Source organism: Typopeltis vanoorti, chromosome 2, assembly GCF_054136105.1.
Source record: "Typopeltis vanoorti isolate ZY-2024b chromosome 2, IOZ_Tvanoo_1.0, whole genome shotgun sequence".
NCBI lineage: Eukaryota > Metazoa > Arthropoda > Arachnida > Uropygi > Thelyphonidae > Typopeltis > Typopeltis vanoorti.
The window spans coordinates 149,315,152-149,331,268 of NC_143550.1; positions in this window are offsets into that span (position 1 = coordinate 149,315,152).

Genomic DNA, 16,117 nt, shown 5'->3' on the forward strand with positions numbered 1-16,117 from the left:
TAGATTGTTTGTTCCATTTTTTTTATTATGACTGTGATACATGGGTAGTTACCATTAAATAATTAATTTTACGTAAGTCATCCATCTATTTGTTATTTAATGTAATTAAATTAAAATATTTCTTTTATTTTCAAATTTTCTAACCCGTTATTAATTAAAATTAGTTTGGAATTAGCCAGTTTTCAGACAGTCAGCGTAGAATATTGTAATACTTGATTGTAGAGCACTGAATATTGTAATGTATAAATATATTTATTAATATTATTTACTGATATTCTCCAAATATAAATAAAATTTTTCTCTACGGAATTAATAACACAAAGAAGCATCGCTCATCCTCAAAATATGTTTATATTTGTTTGTTGGACCCCAGATATACAACTTTTGCAAGAATCTGCGTGTTTTTTTTTTTTTCCTGCAATGCCAAGGCGCAAACAGAAAGAGATTCTGTTTGAAGTTATTGAAATTGCCTGCGATGATTTTTATGTATTCGAAGGATGTATTAGTGATTTTGCGGTATTTCTCATCGGAAAACTGTATTATTTATTTCTTTATTTTTCTTTAAAAAATAAAGCAACAAGACCGTGAATTAAAAACTTATTCAAAAACATTGAAAATTACTCGCAGCATGTTTGTGATGAAGATCGTGCAGTAGATACTTTTTCGCATTTTTTAATAATTATTTCACTTAAATACAAATCAGAAAAATCAAAACTTTCTAAACTTGCTTTAAATCAGAAAAAAAAAACGCTTCATTTTATCTGTTTGTTTGTTTTTTTTAAATAACTTTCCAACAAATTTTGGGAACATTTAGAAATTCATTCTTCTTTGAACTCCGTACTTTCAGCATACAACTTAAAATGATTTTCAATTTTATAATAAAAAAAGAAAATTGGCTGAAAGTCTGGAAGAAATAGATTACATAAAAACTGGAAAAAATAGATTACATATAAAAACTGACGGGTAATCGTTATGTAGATATGACCATGATTGTTCATGCCATCAATTTAAATAAAGCTTAGCTTCAACGGAAGTAAAAAATAAATTCAAACCTGCGGTTTGAATTTATTCAGATGGAAAATCGGAAGTTGGAAGTTATTCAAATTCGTGTTTGCTTTTTATAACTACATGGGTTTATTCTAATCGTGTATTTTATATCAACCATTTTTAAATAAATAGTTAAATAATATGTTGCTTTTCACTTGTAGATAACTAAAATTCAACATTCTGTTCTTTACTATATTTTATTAAGTATGAAAACACTACTTCGCTACTATGGTCGAAGACCGATCTGTGCCCTTATTCATCCTGGATTCAAAACCCATCTAACAGACAAAGAACCTTTATCGAGGCTTTTGAAAGAGAGTTAACCGGTCCGAATTTGTGGGTTTCTTCCAGATAATTCCGTTTTTTAAAACTATCATATTCACCACAATAAAATATTTAAGAATACTTAGAAATTTTCTGCACGCAAAATGTCTATATGTTAAACTGTCAATAGGGGAAAATATATCAACATCGGACAGATTAACAAAAGAGCTAATTATTTATTATTCTTCAAAGAAAGTGTACTATTCAATTTATATATCGATGGTATAATATGTAGTTGAATTGAGACGTGCCATCAACAAACAATTTTCAATTGTTTGTTGATGGTACAAAGCAGACATTGATAACCTTACATAATCTAGGAGTGGTTAAAAGAGGAATTTTAGAGTGATTGAAACTCAACAAACGCATAACATAAGATTAAGAAGAGCAATAATCAAAAGATTATTCAGATATACTATTCAATTTATATATCGATGGTATAATATGTAGTTGAATTGAGACGTGCCATCAACAAACAATTTTCAATTGTTTGTTGATGGTACAAAGCAGACATTGATAACCTTACATAATCTAGGAGTGGTTAAAAGAGGAATTTTAGAGTGATTGAAACTCAACAAACGCATAACATAAGATTAAGAAGAGCAATAATCAAAAGATTATTCAGATATACAATTCGATTATCATAGATCAGCGTTTCCCAAATGGTGGGTCACGAAAGCTAAATGCCGGGTGGCCTAAAAAACTCTAAAACCTAAGTGTTTCGGTTTTGGTTTTTTTTTTTTTTTCACGAAACTCTAAAATACAAGTAAATAGCGTTCAATCGGAACTAATGAATAAATAATTTAATTAATAGAGACGAAAAATGCGCTCCCTGTCGGTAAAGTAACTCTATGAACATTTAAATCTGTTTTATTTTACCTATTGGCCATAAAAAGTTTAGTGGATCACGAAGATGAAGTATTAAAATAACTGGGCCACGGGGAAAAAAAGTTTGGGAAAGCTTATCATAGATGATTCAGAAATAATGAAAAGGATAGGCACCAGCAATTCGCGACAAAAAGTGGTTGTATCGTTATATAAAGTTTGATTAGACAGCATTCGACCTACTGTACGCCTATGGATTGATCTAGTGGTGCGCAAATTTGGTCGTCTGAATTTTCTTTAACTTTACAAAGAATTTAAAAAAAAAAGCAGACTATATTTTTATATCTGATATCAAACTAATTACATTAGAATGCAAAAAATACAGATAATAAGAATTACACGGGGGGGGGCCTTAAGTTAAAAGGCATCCACAATGTACATTTGAAATATCAATAACACCAATAAAAACGTAAAAGGGGAAATGTCATCATTACTCACCCTTTAAATGTTCTGTTTTGATTCTTTGAGTACATCTGGTCCATCTGTATACAAGTTTTGTGATGCCTACAAGAAAAAAAAAATCGGCTGAGTGATAATCCATGCATGCACTATCTCTTCACTTTGGCTGCAAAGACTTGGCTTCAAATCCTGTCTATGCGAAGAACCTCTATTGAGGATTTTAACTGAAAGTGAGTTGGCCCATACGATGGAGGCAGGGTCCCCCCCCCCCATCTAGGAAGCTCGGATTTTTCATCACACAAAAGATGCAAACCCGCCAAGAAGAACACGTGATTAACAAATATAATTCGCTGCCTCATAAGCTGTTGCTTCGGATGTAATTCCAAACAACCAATCAGATAGCAACCAAATGTATAAGACTAGCTAACGCACATTCAGCTGAATCCGGACCTCATCAAAACTGACTATTAACGCGACTCACTGAGAAAATAAATTTAAACAAAAATTACAGGAACGATCGCGGTATCACCTGCATGTCTTGGTGGAACAACTTAAGACGTTTACAGACGACACACCATGATATTATTTAAAGGGAACCCACGCGTTTCGAATGACCCACCAAATTGTAGTTAGTATAAAAACTAAATATTTGATTTCGAGCTCATTATTCGGTTTTCATTCTGTATATGAATTAAACTTTGTTTAGCGTGTGATTCATGCTATGCTAATATCACAACATCAGTGTCGCAGATGGCATTGCTCATACATAAATTGATTGGAACATTCTTTGCTTTTTAAGGTGAGTTCGGCATTTGGGGACGAAACAGCTAAGTTCCGAAGCCCGTATAGTATGTCAATTAACTGCGTGTATTCTTCTGGATTGTTTGCGAGATGAAAACGTCTAGTTGACGAAAGGAGAAACTTTAAAAATTCAAGCCCCCACCTTCTCCATATGAGATATTATAATTCAATAACATGCATTTACAAATCAAAACATATCGAATACAACTGCACATTCGAATAACATGCCAAGTCCGATGTACGGATTTCAAATGATATCCAGTTTTCTCTTATTTTTTATGACATACGAATTTTTCCTCCAAATCAAAAAAAATACAAACGTGTTTATTTTCTCAAATATATTTATTTTAACCTAATGATCAAATATGATGACACCAACTGGTCTAGTGGGGAACATCTTTGCTGTCCAGATAAGGCTGTAATTTCGAATCCCGTTGTGGATGCTTCGGAATGTTTTCATATGAGAGATGATTTTCATCACCCGGTGTGGGGCTACTATTTCTGTTTATTGGAAGTCTGAAGAGGTGGAATGAAAAATTCCACGTTTGGTCTACATAGTAGGATTTCGGAATCTAACCTTATCTAAGATTGACAACATCTGGTGGGCGAATTTACGTGAAAAATGTAGGTCACTTAATCGTTAATGCTGTCGCCACGATAGTAATGGGAATAATCTTATATGTCTATATATAAATAGGAAATATAAATTTTAAAAGATGGCAAGAAACCGTAACAGGCCACTAGGACTATTACTGGGAAGGGATTAGAAGAAGATAGAAATAGGTCAGTGTAAAAAAAATAAAATAATAAAATAAAATAAAATTCAAAAAAAATTGAAAAGCTATCATAATCAAAGATCATAGGTTGTCGGACGTCAGTGAAAAGCACAGACCACCCCACACGCACACACACTGTTGAAATATGTAATTTTTGATTCTCATTCGGTTGCCGATCTCTCTCTCTCTCTCTGTGTGTTTATTTGGTTTACAACGTAATTTGGTTTATGTTGTCCACCATTTAATCATTGTGTGTATGTCTATATGGATTGGAAGAAATCTCTATTGATGTTAGATGTGCGTGCAGGTATCGTATTTCGATGGACATTTATTCTACGATTTGTAAATAAGTCATTAGTTTAAACTTCATTTGGTTCGTTTTGTACACGGCATTATTATCCTTCATATTTACATCTGAATCGCTTCTGGAAGAAAAAGATATTGTATATGTAACATACTGTGCGCGCGCTATTCACTATACGTAGAATATTTGCAAGTATTGCGTGTGTGAATATGTTAAACTCTAAATAGAGTATTTAAGTACCATTTTTTATTTTTTAAGCAGAATACATTACACTTTCTAAAAGTAGAGTATTTATAGCCAAAGACACACCTAAATTTGCATACACGAAGTGCACCATCCATGCAAGTGTTCATTCAAAAAAAAAAAAATTCCTCAAATTATCTAAATATTCTCGTCTTTGTTTCGCTATTATGTCAATGAGTGAAACTACTGTAGATTATTATTCTTTCTTACAGTTCTTTTCCAAAGATTTTGTTCATTTACACTCTCTCGTTCTCAGGAAAGACCTACGTTCGATTCCCATCAACGAGCAAAGAAGTTTAATTGGACTTTTCATCTGTAGGCAAGTTAACCGGTCTCATACGGAGATAGATTTCTTCCCAGAAATCTCAAGTTTTTCATTCCACAAAACAGCCAAATCGGCCAGAAGAACACACGTTATTTACAAACATGTACACTGGCCTCGGTTGCTTCCGCCGTAAATCCAAACCCACCTCCCCCCCCTCTCCCATAATAATAATCTATTTTTTTAGAAAAAAATAGTTCTGTATTTGTCTAAAAGACAAGAAATGTCATTATTCATTGAAGTAATACTATGCAATCAATTCCTTTATTTATTAAAGTAAGAGACAAGAATTTGGATAATAAGACTAACTGTAAACTGGACTTTAACTAGGCACTAATAAGCAGTGTTTGACAAATACTCTCGCCCACTCTCCCGTGGCGAGTAGCTGCAAAACAGACAAAATAGAATATCTTTTATTTAATTAAAAATAACTTCTCCAACGGCACAGCATCACTAATCACTTTATAGAATTCCTATTAACTTATTGAGTCATATTATTAAAAATGCGGAAAGAGGTCTTGGAATTCGAATCCTGTAATAATCGTCGTTATTCCGGGCAAGAAATAAAAGTGGTTTGTGGCTTTCTCTGTCTAAAAAAACGTTAAGTAGGCGAAACCAACACACACACGCACACACACAATAAATTATTCGCCAAGGCAACATAGTTCTCTTTCCATCTCTCGGGTTACTTAGTCAAGAACGAAATAGGCGATCATTCATCCACGGCTTACTCGTAAGATGTTGAGTCCAACTTGAACCAAATATCGGAAATAAGCTTTTAACTAACGAACTTGTTATAAGATTGACTGAAGAAAACAGAAATGAGAATCAGACTAAATGCAAATGATCCCGGTGCATCAAACCCTTGCTATACTTACGGTACTCAATATACTTCGCGTTTACAACTTTTTTTCGTCCGTGGGATGTTCATTAAAAAAAAAATATTGTCAAAGCTCAAACGATTAACAAAGAAACATCAACAAATCTGTTTTTCTCTAGAAAGATCAAAGCGGGAGCAAACACAAGTGAAAACGGACGTATCAATTCGTGGCGTTTCACTCTCATCCTAGAACTCAAAGAGACTGCATAACAGAGTTTAAAAGATACGTGTGCGTATGCGCGCAACACATATGCAGACATGTCATCCGTAATTCCTTGTTTTAGTACGGATGATCCGAGATGTCGGAATTGCACCGAATAGTCGCAGATAGTGACGCTTACTAGCAGTTCGTGTACATAAATTTGCCACAGATGCGAACGCTGTTGAATAAAGAGCATTTCCCTGGCAACCGGCATTTTCACATATGTGAACTTCAAGGAGAAGCTGCATGTTCGGTATTTGTTCGTGAAACAATACAATACGTGAAACATTCTTGAGACGACAATATTCGAAATCCGAAGATATTTATATGTAAAACACATCTCACTAGAAGATGTATACTGCAATGCATTATGGGTGGAGTCATTTCAGAACCTTCAAAACATACCTTTTTGAAGGTTCTGAAATTGTCCTCTTTTCTCTTTATTTGCTGATTTGTACAGAAACATTCTAAATAGGCGACTCCACTCTCTATTGCAACTCTCAGTTGTACGATGACGTAAAAAATGGCTTACATTAGTTTATGTAGTTGATCTGCTGAGCAAATAGAGAACTTTGCCAATCATTCATATACATGGAACATGTTTATACATGAAACATTCATACATGTATAAACTTCTGTATTTAGAAAACAACAGATCCATTCCTTCCCCCCCCTCCCCGCATTTTGTAAGTTCTGTAGTGGTTGCTCTGTCGTGCCCAGCCATATAATTTATACGTTCAATAGTATTCGTAGTATTTATTCGGTTGTATTTTTGAGCCTCCGTAGCTCAGTGAATATAGAAGAAGCCCTTTGGTCGGGAATGTCATCTTAATAACATTCATCCTGGGTTCGATTCTGTCCATGACGTGAGGAATCTTTATCTGGTCTCTTTCGACTAAAGGTGAGTTAGCTGTTCTCATACGAAGTTAGCATTCGATTTTTAACCTGAAAACTTGGATTTTTCGTCCCAACAGGCAAACCGGTCCTATGAACACACACGGATCTACAGTCACAAAATACATACGTCATTGAGAAGGTTCAACCCTCCTAAGGGACCGGGAAGGAACTCCATACTAAATAAATAAATAATTCGTAGTATTCATCTTGGAACTATAGAACTATTACAAGAACTATTTCCATCGGATAGAGTGATGTTATTTGAACACTCAACAACAACACGTTCTTCCAATTCAAGAACAAATACTATAAACAGAAAGAAGGCTTGACAACGAGCTAGTCATTATCTCTGCTTTTATCAACCAATTAATGCGAGGTTTAAAGAAAGAGGCCGTGGAGGACTACACTTTACAACCTACCATTAAGCTAAGTTATGTGAGTGGCAATCATATCGTATGACTCAGCACAGTAATTACAGGATTTTGCGAGTCATCTTGATAACATTCATCCCGGCAAAATTTACCATCGAATTAGAAAATAGCAATCCCTGCCCAGAGATCTCGAACAGCATAAAATCGAGTCTATTGAGTCTACAAAAAAGCCTACACGCACAGGAATGTAACATCTCACCAATCATCTGTCACCGAAAATAGGTATTATAAAAACACTTCGAAACAGAGCATATAACATCTCCAGCAGGGCGAATAACAGTAGAAATCAACAACTCAAACCCCTTCTCGTCGTTCCACAAACTATGACTACAAAAGAAGACAAATCTCGTACAACAAAAGCTATCCTACTTGGAAAGACTGCAGGTGTGTGGTGTGAATACAACTTCCCTAAAAGTGTTTTCTTTTGCATCATTAGATGAGAGGAACAGTTTAGGACTATTTGATATTAATTCAAAAGAATTTCTGCACTTCACAACTGTTTCCATTTCGCAGTTATGAATTAAAACAATAACCCAAGCAAGACAAATTGTAAAAATTAGCAATATTATAGGCAAATCCGCCTTAGTACACGCGCAATTTGCAGACAAAAAAAAATGCTATTAGCGGCATTAGATGGTGCTGTGTGCGTGTACTCGAGAGATTGTAGTGTGATGAAGATAGTGGCGTCGTGTATAGATGAAGGTTTGAATCATAAAATGTCCAAGAGAATTTTGTTTTTATTTTTCAACTTATTTTTTGTCGTAAATAGAATGCTATCATTCTATTTACAACAGTATTTTGCAATATAAAATAGCATCGCGCTATTCCCAGTGAAACTGAATAATTTAGTTAATGCAAAATAACTAAATTATTTTGCATTAACTAAAAATAACTGACTTGAACGGATTCGGTAACCTAGCGGATAAATTTTTGATATTTCCGTAGCAGAGGTCCTAGATCCAACCCTTGATCCACCTATGGTAATACCATAAAAACTGAAAATGCGGTAATATTCTTGTAATGAATAACGTCATTCATTATTACAGTAACTGAAAGTAAAGAATTTTCGCTCATGTGCTTATTTACTTCTTGTCATTTGTAGCATGTAATTTTGTATATAGAATATAATTTAAATCAAAACTGAAATGGCTTAAGACTAATAAATTCAAATAGTAATTTTCATCAAAATTTGTACAACTACACCCTCTGTCCACAAAGAAACTTTTCGAAGAAACTAGTAGCGCCACCTATTGTATCTTTTTGTTGTCGAAAGCGGCAACCTTTATTAGTGTTGTGTCAACTGTTTATGGCATTTGTTTCATTAGAAGCCGAGTTATAGTGCCAAGAGTGACTGTGTTTTGACGAACGGTTGAAAAATGAGTTGCAAACAGAGAGCTACGATTGACTTTTGTGTTAAACTTGGTAAACGTTTTACCGAAACGCATCAAATGCTTCAAAAAGCATACGGTGATCAATGCTTATCCCGTACGTGGTCGTGAGACCAGTGGCGCACCCAGAGGGGGGGGGGGGGGCAAGGGGCCCGGGCACCCCCCAAAGAAAAGGAAAAAACACTAGAAAAATTTCCAAAAAATCTTTTTCTAATTAAAATTCATTTTTTTTATTTATGTTGTGTGCTATTTATGAATTAGCGATCACTGCAGATGCTCAGTTATAGGTCGTATGCTATGTGTAGTGTGTATTCGCAAAACGTCTACTCAACTCGGCCCCCCCCCAAAGGTTAAATCCTGAGCGCTCCCCCCCCCCCCCCAAAGGTTAAATCCTGAGCGCTCGGCCCCCTCCTGAGTGCGCCACTGCGTGAGACACTTGAGGACGACGAAAAGCCGGGCCATCCAAAAACTGGACTGAGCGAAGTTAGCATCCAAAAAGCGCGTGATTTCAAAGAAAACCGTCCGTGATATTGATTGAAGATGAATCAACTGTGCACAACATTTTGACCGAGAGTTTGGGCCTTCGTAAATTGAATTCGCGATTTGTTCCTCACAAGTTGACCGACGACCAAAAAATGTATCGAACTGAACACTGCAAGGACCCCATTAAATCCGCTCCGAAGGATCAAACTTCCTTGAAATGATCGTTACTGGTGATGGAACGTGGTGTTTTAGTATGAGCTCGAAACAATGTGTCAGAGTTCTGAGTGGAGACCACCAGAAGAGGGGCAGCCGAAAAAACGTCACTTGGAGAAGTCAAAAGTAAAGACAATGCTGATTTGTTTCTACGATTCCAAGGGCATAATCCACAAAGAATTTGTTCCACCTGGCCAAACGGTCAATGGTGAGTTTTATCTCGAAGTTTTGAAGCGATTGATAGCGAGAATTCGTCGCGTACGGCATATCGTGACGACCGACCGTTCGTCAAAACACACTATCACTCTTGGCACTATAACTCGGCTTCTAATGAAACAAATGTCATAAACAGTTGACACAACACTAATGAAGGTTGCCGCTTTCGACAACAAAAAGATAAAACAGATAGCGCCACTAGTTTCGTCTATTTTCGAAAAGTTCGGTTTCTTTTTGGACAGAGGGTGCAGACGACGCTATTGCATACGTGCTAATGCATTTTGCTAACCCTAAATAAACAATCTCATTTTTGTATCTAGATACCATACTCATATACATATTTATTGTTATTTATTATTATTAAGTGACATCTCATGAGGTCCAATAACTCATTGCGGGAGGGCACTCCACACACACTGCATAATCCAACATCCCTATTATGCCATCTACCTTCCATTAATACACTACATAACCCACCGTCGCACCCACTATGTGATCGATTTTTCACTAAAACACTTGCATATTTATCATGATACATTACACCATCCATCGCCAACAATAGTATTAGGCGTATGCTCTCTTGCCGATTTGCCTGTATGTGAAATGAAAAACTTTCCTCTTGGGGGAAAGGGGAAACTCCGCAACCTTCGTATGAGATTGTCTAACCTTCTGGTGCAAAACGTTCAGTTAAGAACTGAACTTAGGTCTTTTCGAATCAAAAGTCGCAAGGAGGCGCTCATAACATGTCTGAAGAAATATCTTTGAAAATTTGTCAGTTTTTAATCAAAATGTTTTATACATTTCTACTCGAATAATTATCACAAAAAGAAACAAAAAAGTTTTTTTTTTATTGGAATACTAATCGAACAGGTGTTGGCCTTATTAATAAAGGTTTTATAACTCATTAATTATAGTTTGCCACAGTTCATTTTTTAGAGGACAAACTTAATATTTTAAAATTAAAAAAAGGGTTTAGAAGAAATTAGTTCGCTTCGTTGGATGTTGGATTAAATTTTGAAGGCATTTTGATGTTCAACGAAGCAATTTCAATAATTCGTTCGTGTGATATTTATTAATTATCTACGTAAACGATATCTCGCGAACGAAATGAACTATGGGAGTTTGAATAATTAAGAATCACCTTCAGAATAGATATTCGTGCAACCATTGAATAAATCATCTTAAACTGTGCAGCCGAATAAAGTCAGTCCTTTAAGTTGCCCTTGCGTTCTACCCAGTTTTTAAACCCTTAGGGTATGTGAAACTGGGTTGGTCTTAGAAAGCAACAATAACAACGTCTAAAAATAAAATAAAATATTAGGCAAAAGAAAAAACCTTCGGTAGGTCGACTTAGAATCCTTGGAGAGAAGCAGTTTAGACGTGACAGAGAAGCGAAATGCTACTGTAAACAGGGAATTTATAATCTGTCAAATATTTCGCGTGAAAGGGCACCTTTAAGATAGCTTTCGATCGCTTAAACAAGTTATGAAGAGAACCCACAAAAAAGATAGAAGAATAAAATAAACTGAAACCCAATAGATTCTCGAAGCCTCCCTCTGTCATAAATGATCCTACTGCTTATAAATTATAATATTAATCCTTACAGGAAGATTTCTATTGGCTGAGAAACATACGAGCTAGTTTATATAATCCTTAGCGAGCATACGAGCTAGTTTATAATACAAAGTTGAATACAAATTATAACGAGTGTTTGACCTACCATGACATCGTTATATAGACGAATAAACAATTACAATCACCTCACTGGTTGTCAGAAATAAATAATAAAAAATATGCTTTCGCTATGAATAAAGCAATAAGATTTTTATGCACTTTTGATGATATATAATTTTTATCTACAGTAGACCAGATTCCAATTGTCGTTTTTCATTTGCTTTATTTTTTCTTAATGTAAATCGGACCACCAGATGGCACTACTTGTAACGTAACATTTTAATTTGAAATGCTAACATCGTCCTCTTTTTTTGGTCGTTGCGATTTCAGTTATTTTTAATATTAATGCATTAGTTAAAAAATAAAAACGTCTGCATTCAACTATTTCGTTATAAAAACTGAGTTTTGAAATACTCACGACATAGACAGTCAAAAGAAAAAGTAAATAAAACATTAATTACAATAGCGATGAAATCAAGTTGTATCACTTGTGTTAACATTCTTGATGAAATTCTGATCAGAGCTGTAGTTCTGTGTAAATCCATCAAAGAAAACATTAAAGCATTTCACGATACATGCAAAAATCAGTGACTAACGTCACCATGGCAACAATGATTGCACTATATTTTACAATAAGCAAGACGTTAGGGAAATCTTCGAAAATTTCTGTGCAGCATATTAAATGGTCAAAATGTCATTAAATCATGAAGCAATATGATTATATTGAAAATATAAAGTTTCCATCGTAATTCCTTCAGAATCCACTGAATAAAAGAAATGTAATTGGCTTATATCGAAGTCTTCGAGCACAGCTTTACTATCTAATTCTGTACTAAAAACAATATAGGAGTTGAAAAGGAATTGCGTGTTAGCATGATTACGCGGGCGAACTCCGTCACAAAATTATGTAAAAAAAAATGGAAATCTCAATTTTTCGTGAATTCAGCACACTAGTGACAAACCGCGTAATGCAGCAAGGCCTAAACAGCACGGGTACACGCTACATGACCTGTACAATGCTTGAAACAGGTGGAATTAAGATTCTCTCAACTAGGAAATTAGGGTGTTCATAGGTGTATAGGTTTGTGCAGAATTGCGTACTAAACTTCTACGCAGAAGCCAAACTTCTTCATTCCGAAAAGAATGCACCAAAATATGTGCGTCCGTTTCAATATTTGGTGGAAAGCCTAGCCAGAAGAACCGCATCTTTTATCGCTGCCAAAAGTGGGCTAACAATTAGCATATTTATTGTACGCGCACAGATGCGAGAGGACCATTCGACACTTCTGCGCATACCAAAAGAAGGAGAATCCATTCCGATAATAGGATAATCAATCCGCATTGTGGGATGAGTTGTTTATTATTATACGTCGGAAAATTAACTTCTCTTTTATGATCATTGTAGTTTTTAAAGTGGTAACTATTTTCCTTGTATAATAGCTGGAAAATTTTACCTATGAACCACGTGATTTCGCGTGTTGGTGACCATTTCGTACATCTTTTATTTCTTTCTTCCCTTCAGCATGAATTGATTATTCTTGGCAATCTGCAGTCCCGGTTCTATGAACAGTGGGAGTACAATAACTAATATCTGGGGAAATAGCTTGTAAAACTCAAGTATCAGTATAATTATTTGCACTATAACGTAGAAGATAATACTTGTATGCTTAGTTTGCTGAATTAAGCAGATTTGCAATACTAGTAACAATATCTGATATTTTACAGGTACAGTATTTATTATGGCAAGACAAAGGATCCTAAGCGTGTATTTTCCATGCATGTATGTTAATATTATAAGCGCATGTTAATTGTGCGATTCATTCAGTATTTTCCCTCATGACTACTAGACTTTAAAACAATAGAAGAAACAAACTAGATTAGTCTACCTTACAGTCTTTTCAATTAAGCGACTGATATCGGTTCTTCTGAAACGTAGAGTTAGAACCTACTAGACAGAATTACTTTGATATTCACATACCTTATGATCGATACGCAAAAATTAAATTTTATGAAATAACTGCACATGATAACGGGAAAAAAATTCATAATTAGCATGCTGGAATTAGTATAGAACGTTTTTTTTACTAGTCTATTTTTTTATTATTATTTACAGCTTGAATTTTCTTCTATTGGCTATTCATATGCTTGAATTCTTATATTTTCTGAAAAATATAAAATTCTTATATTTCTGGGATGCAGCGTAGACTAGTAAAAAAAACGTTCTATACTAATTCCAGCATACTAATTATGAATTTTTTTTCGTTATCATGTGCAGTTATTTCATAAAATTTAATTTTTACGTATCGATCATAAGGTATGTGAATATCAAAGTAATTCTGTCTAGTAGGTTCTAACTCCACGTTTCAGAAGAGCCGATATCAGTCGCTTAATTGAAAAGACTGTAAGGTAGACTAATCTAGTTAGATTGTTCCTTCTATTGTCTTAAAGTCTAGTAGTCGTGAGAGAAAATATTGAATGAATCGCACAAATAACTGGACAAAAGTGTTTTACGTTGCGTTTCTTTGTTTATTTTTTTTTTTTTTTTGACGGCGGTAAAAATGGGTTGCGAACAGTTCAGATATTTTCTATTATAGCTGTGATAAATTTGTTACAAAGAAACAAAGACAAATGATCACTGAATTCGTAATAAATTACAGAATTCAAAAACACGTGGAAATTAGGCTTGGGAATCATGACTAATCATATTACTTCACATAAGCGTTTGTTGAGCTGAAACGATGGACTGAAGGTAATACAAAGCCTTGGAATTCTAATTAACTGTTGAGAGCGAGCCTAGACACAAGGTAATTGCCATTTTTGATCAGATGTGTACGTATATAACACTAAAAATAAAAACAATAAATAAAAGTTTTTATCCTCACTTCTCGGTCTACAATAAAAACGTTTGCTCAACGTTTTTAGTGTAGACTGAGATCCATCAAATGATTTATGATACAGTTTCATATGATTCTGTGTATGATGTCAATAAAAAGGACCTACGAATTTTCAACACGAAATGTCTTAGTAGGAGAAGGATATATTCGGAAGAGTTCTGAGTACTTGTACACACGATTTATGTTCGCATTGAAAGCAAGTATGTTTGCGAAATGCATGTGAAAGGACTTTTTGTTACATGTTTATTGGGTTTCTTGTGATATTTTTTTTTTATTTCTGTCAGCAAGCAGAGGTACTATAATTGCTTATGCTGTTTTTCATGATGTTAGAAGAGACCAGTGCATGTTAAAGGAATATACTCCTAGTCAGATTGCAGATTCAGGGAATGTCTTAATCATAGCGTGATCTAGACGTTTCCCTTCAGTTTTGACTGCATAGATTCCCCTGGGGACAACAACTAGCAGAATAGTAGGAAGCAAAAGGTACGGAACTAGCTGGTCAGAAAGATAGGGTTCGTGTGTCATTTGGAAGTAGGCTGGGGAGTTACTTCAGTGTTGTACCCGAAAATGGAGGAAGTGTAATGTCTCTACAGTGTGTGGCAGCGTACGATAGAATACCCAGCATGTTGGTTGGAAGCCAACATGCTGGGTATTCCCATTGAGACACACAGATGTTTGTGAATGCCTTTATGTAGATTTCTGTTGCCCAGCGTGAGACCATCGCCTGTTGAAAAGGGTTAAAAAACAAAAAAGACAGTGAAGAAAGTCGGAAAAGAAAAAAAATCCTGACATTTTATTCTTCAAAAGGAGTAGGCGGAGCTCCTTTATTCGTAAAAAATTTTCTGAAAACAGGTGATAAACCAATCTCCTTCAGCCTTCATTGAGAGTAAGCCCAAGTTATCAATGATCAAAGGCTTTCGGGTAAGGGGAGTATACGATAGAAGAGCAAAAGTTAAAATATATTTCAAATTTTATAAAAAGTGTGTTTTAAATAATTAGAAAACTAGGTTATAAATTGATAAACATCAAGTTTGATTCGATGAATAACAGATAATCTACTACGTCTCTGCGTGTTTGCTACTAGTTGTTCATGGAGTTATGAACTAGATCGCAAAAATATGAACGGCAGAACAATTCATCAAAAAATAACAGAAAGAAGCCATCAGTCACTTTTTTTGCCGCATCAATGGTGTATAATCATTGTTCAATGTTTAATATGGAAGTTTCCAGGCCAGCTCATCGACTCTTTGCGCATGCGTCGTGGCTACGCAAATTTCATACCGAAGATTTCTTATAAAAGAAATTGCCATAAACAACAAGCATGGAAATATTTACAATCATTAAAAAATCGTTGAACAATTGACATTTATCCTAGATCTGGCTTTGGCATATTTATTATGGACATTATTTTGTTAGGCCTAATTTCGCCATTAAAATGGACAAATGAATAAACTTAAACAGCGATTCAAAGTGCCATAATTCATTAGCTACCATCCAGCCAGTGTGAAAATATTTATATCGGTTCGAATCGTTGCTAAATTTTGTCAATAAAAAATATTCCACTGAACTAAAATTTAACAAATCGACCTTATTCTGGTAGACATTTCAAATTTCACATTTCTAAATTTCACCAAATTCCATCGAGCCAGAGCAAAATTGTTGAAATCACAGAGTATAATTTTAACGAGAGATTTTTCGCATTTCGCGAAACGTACATTCTGTTAGATTATAATAATAA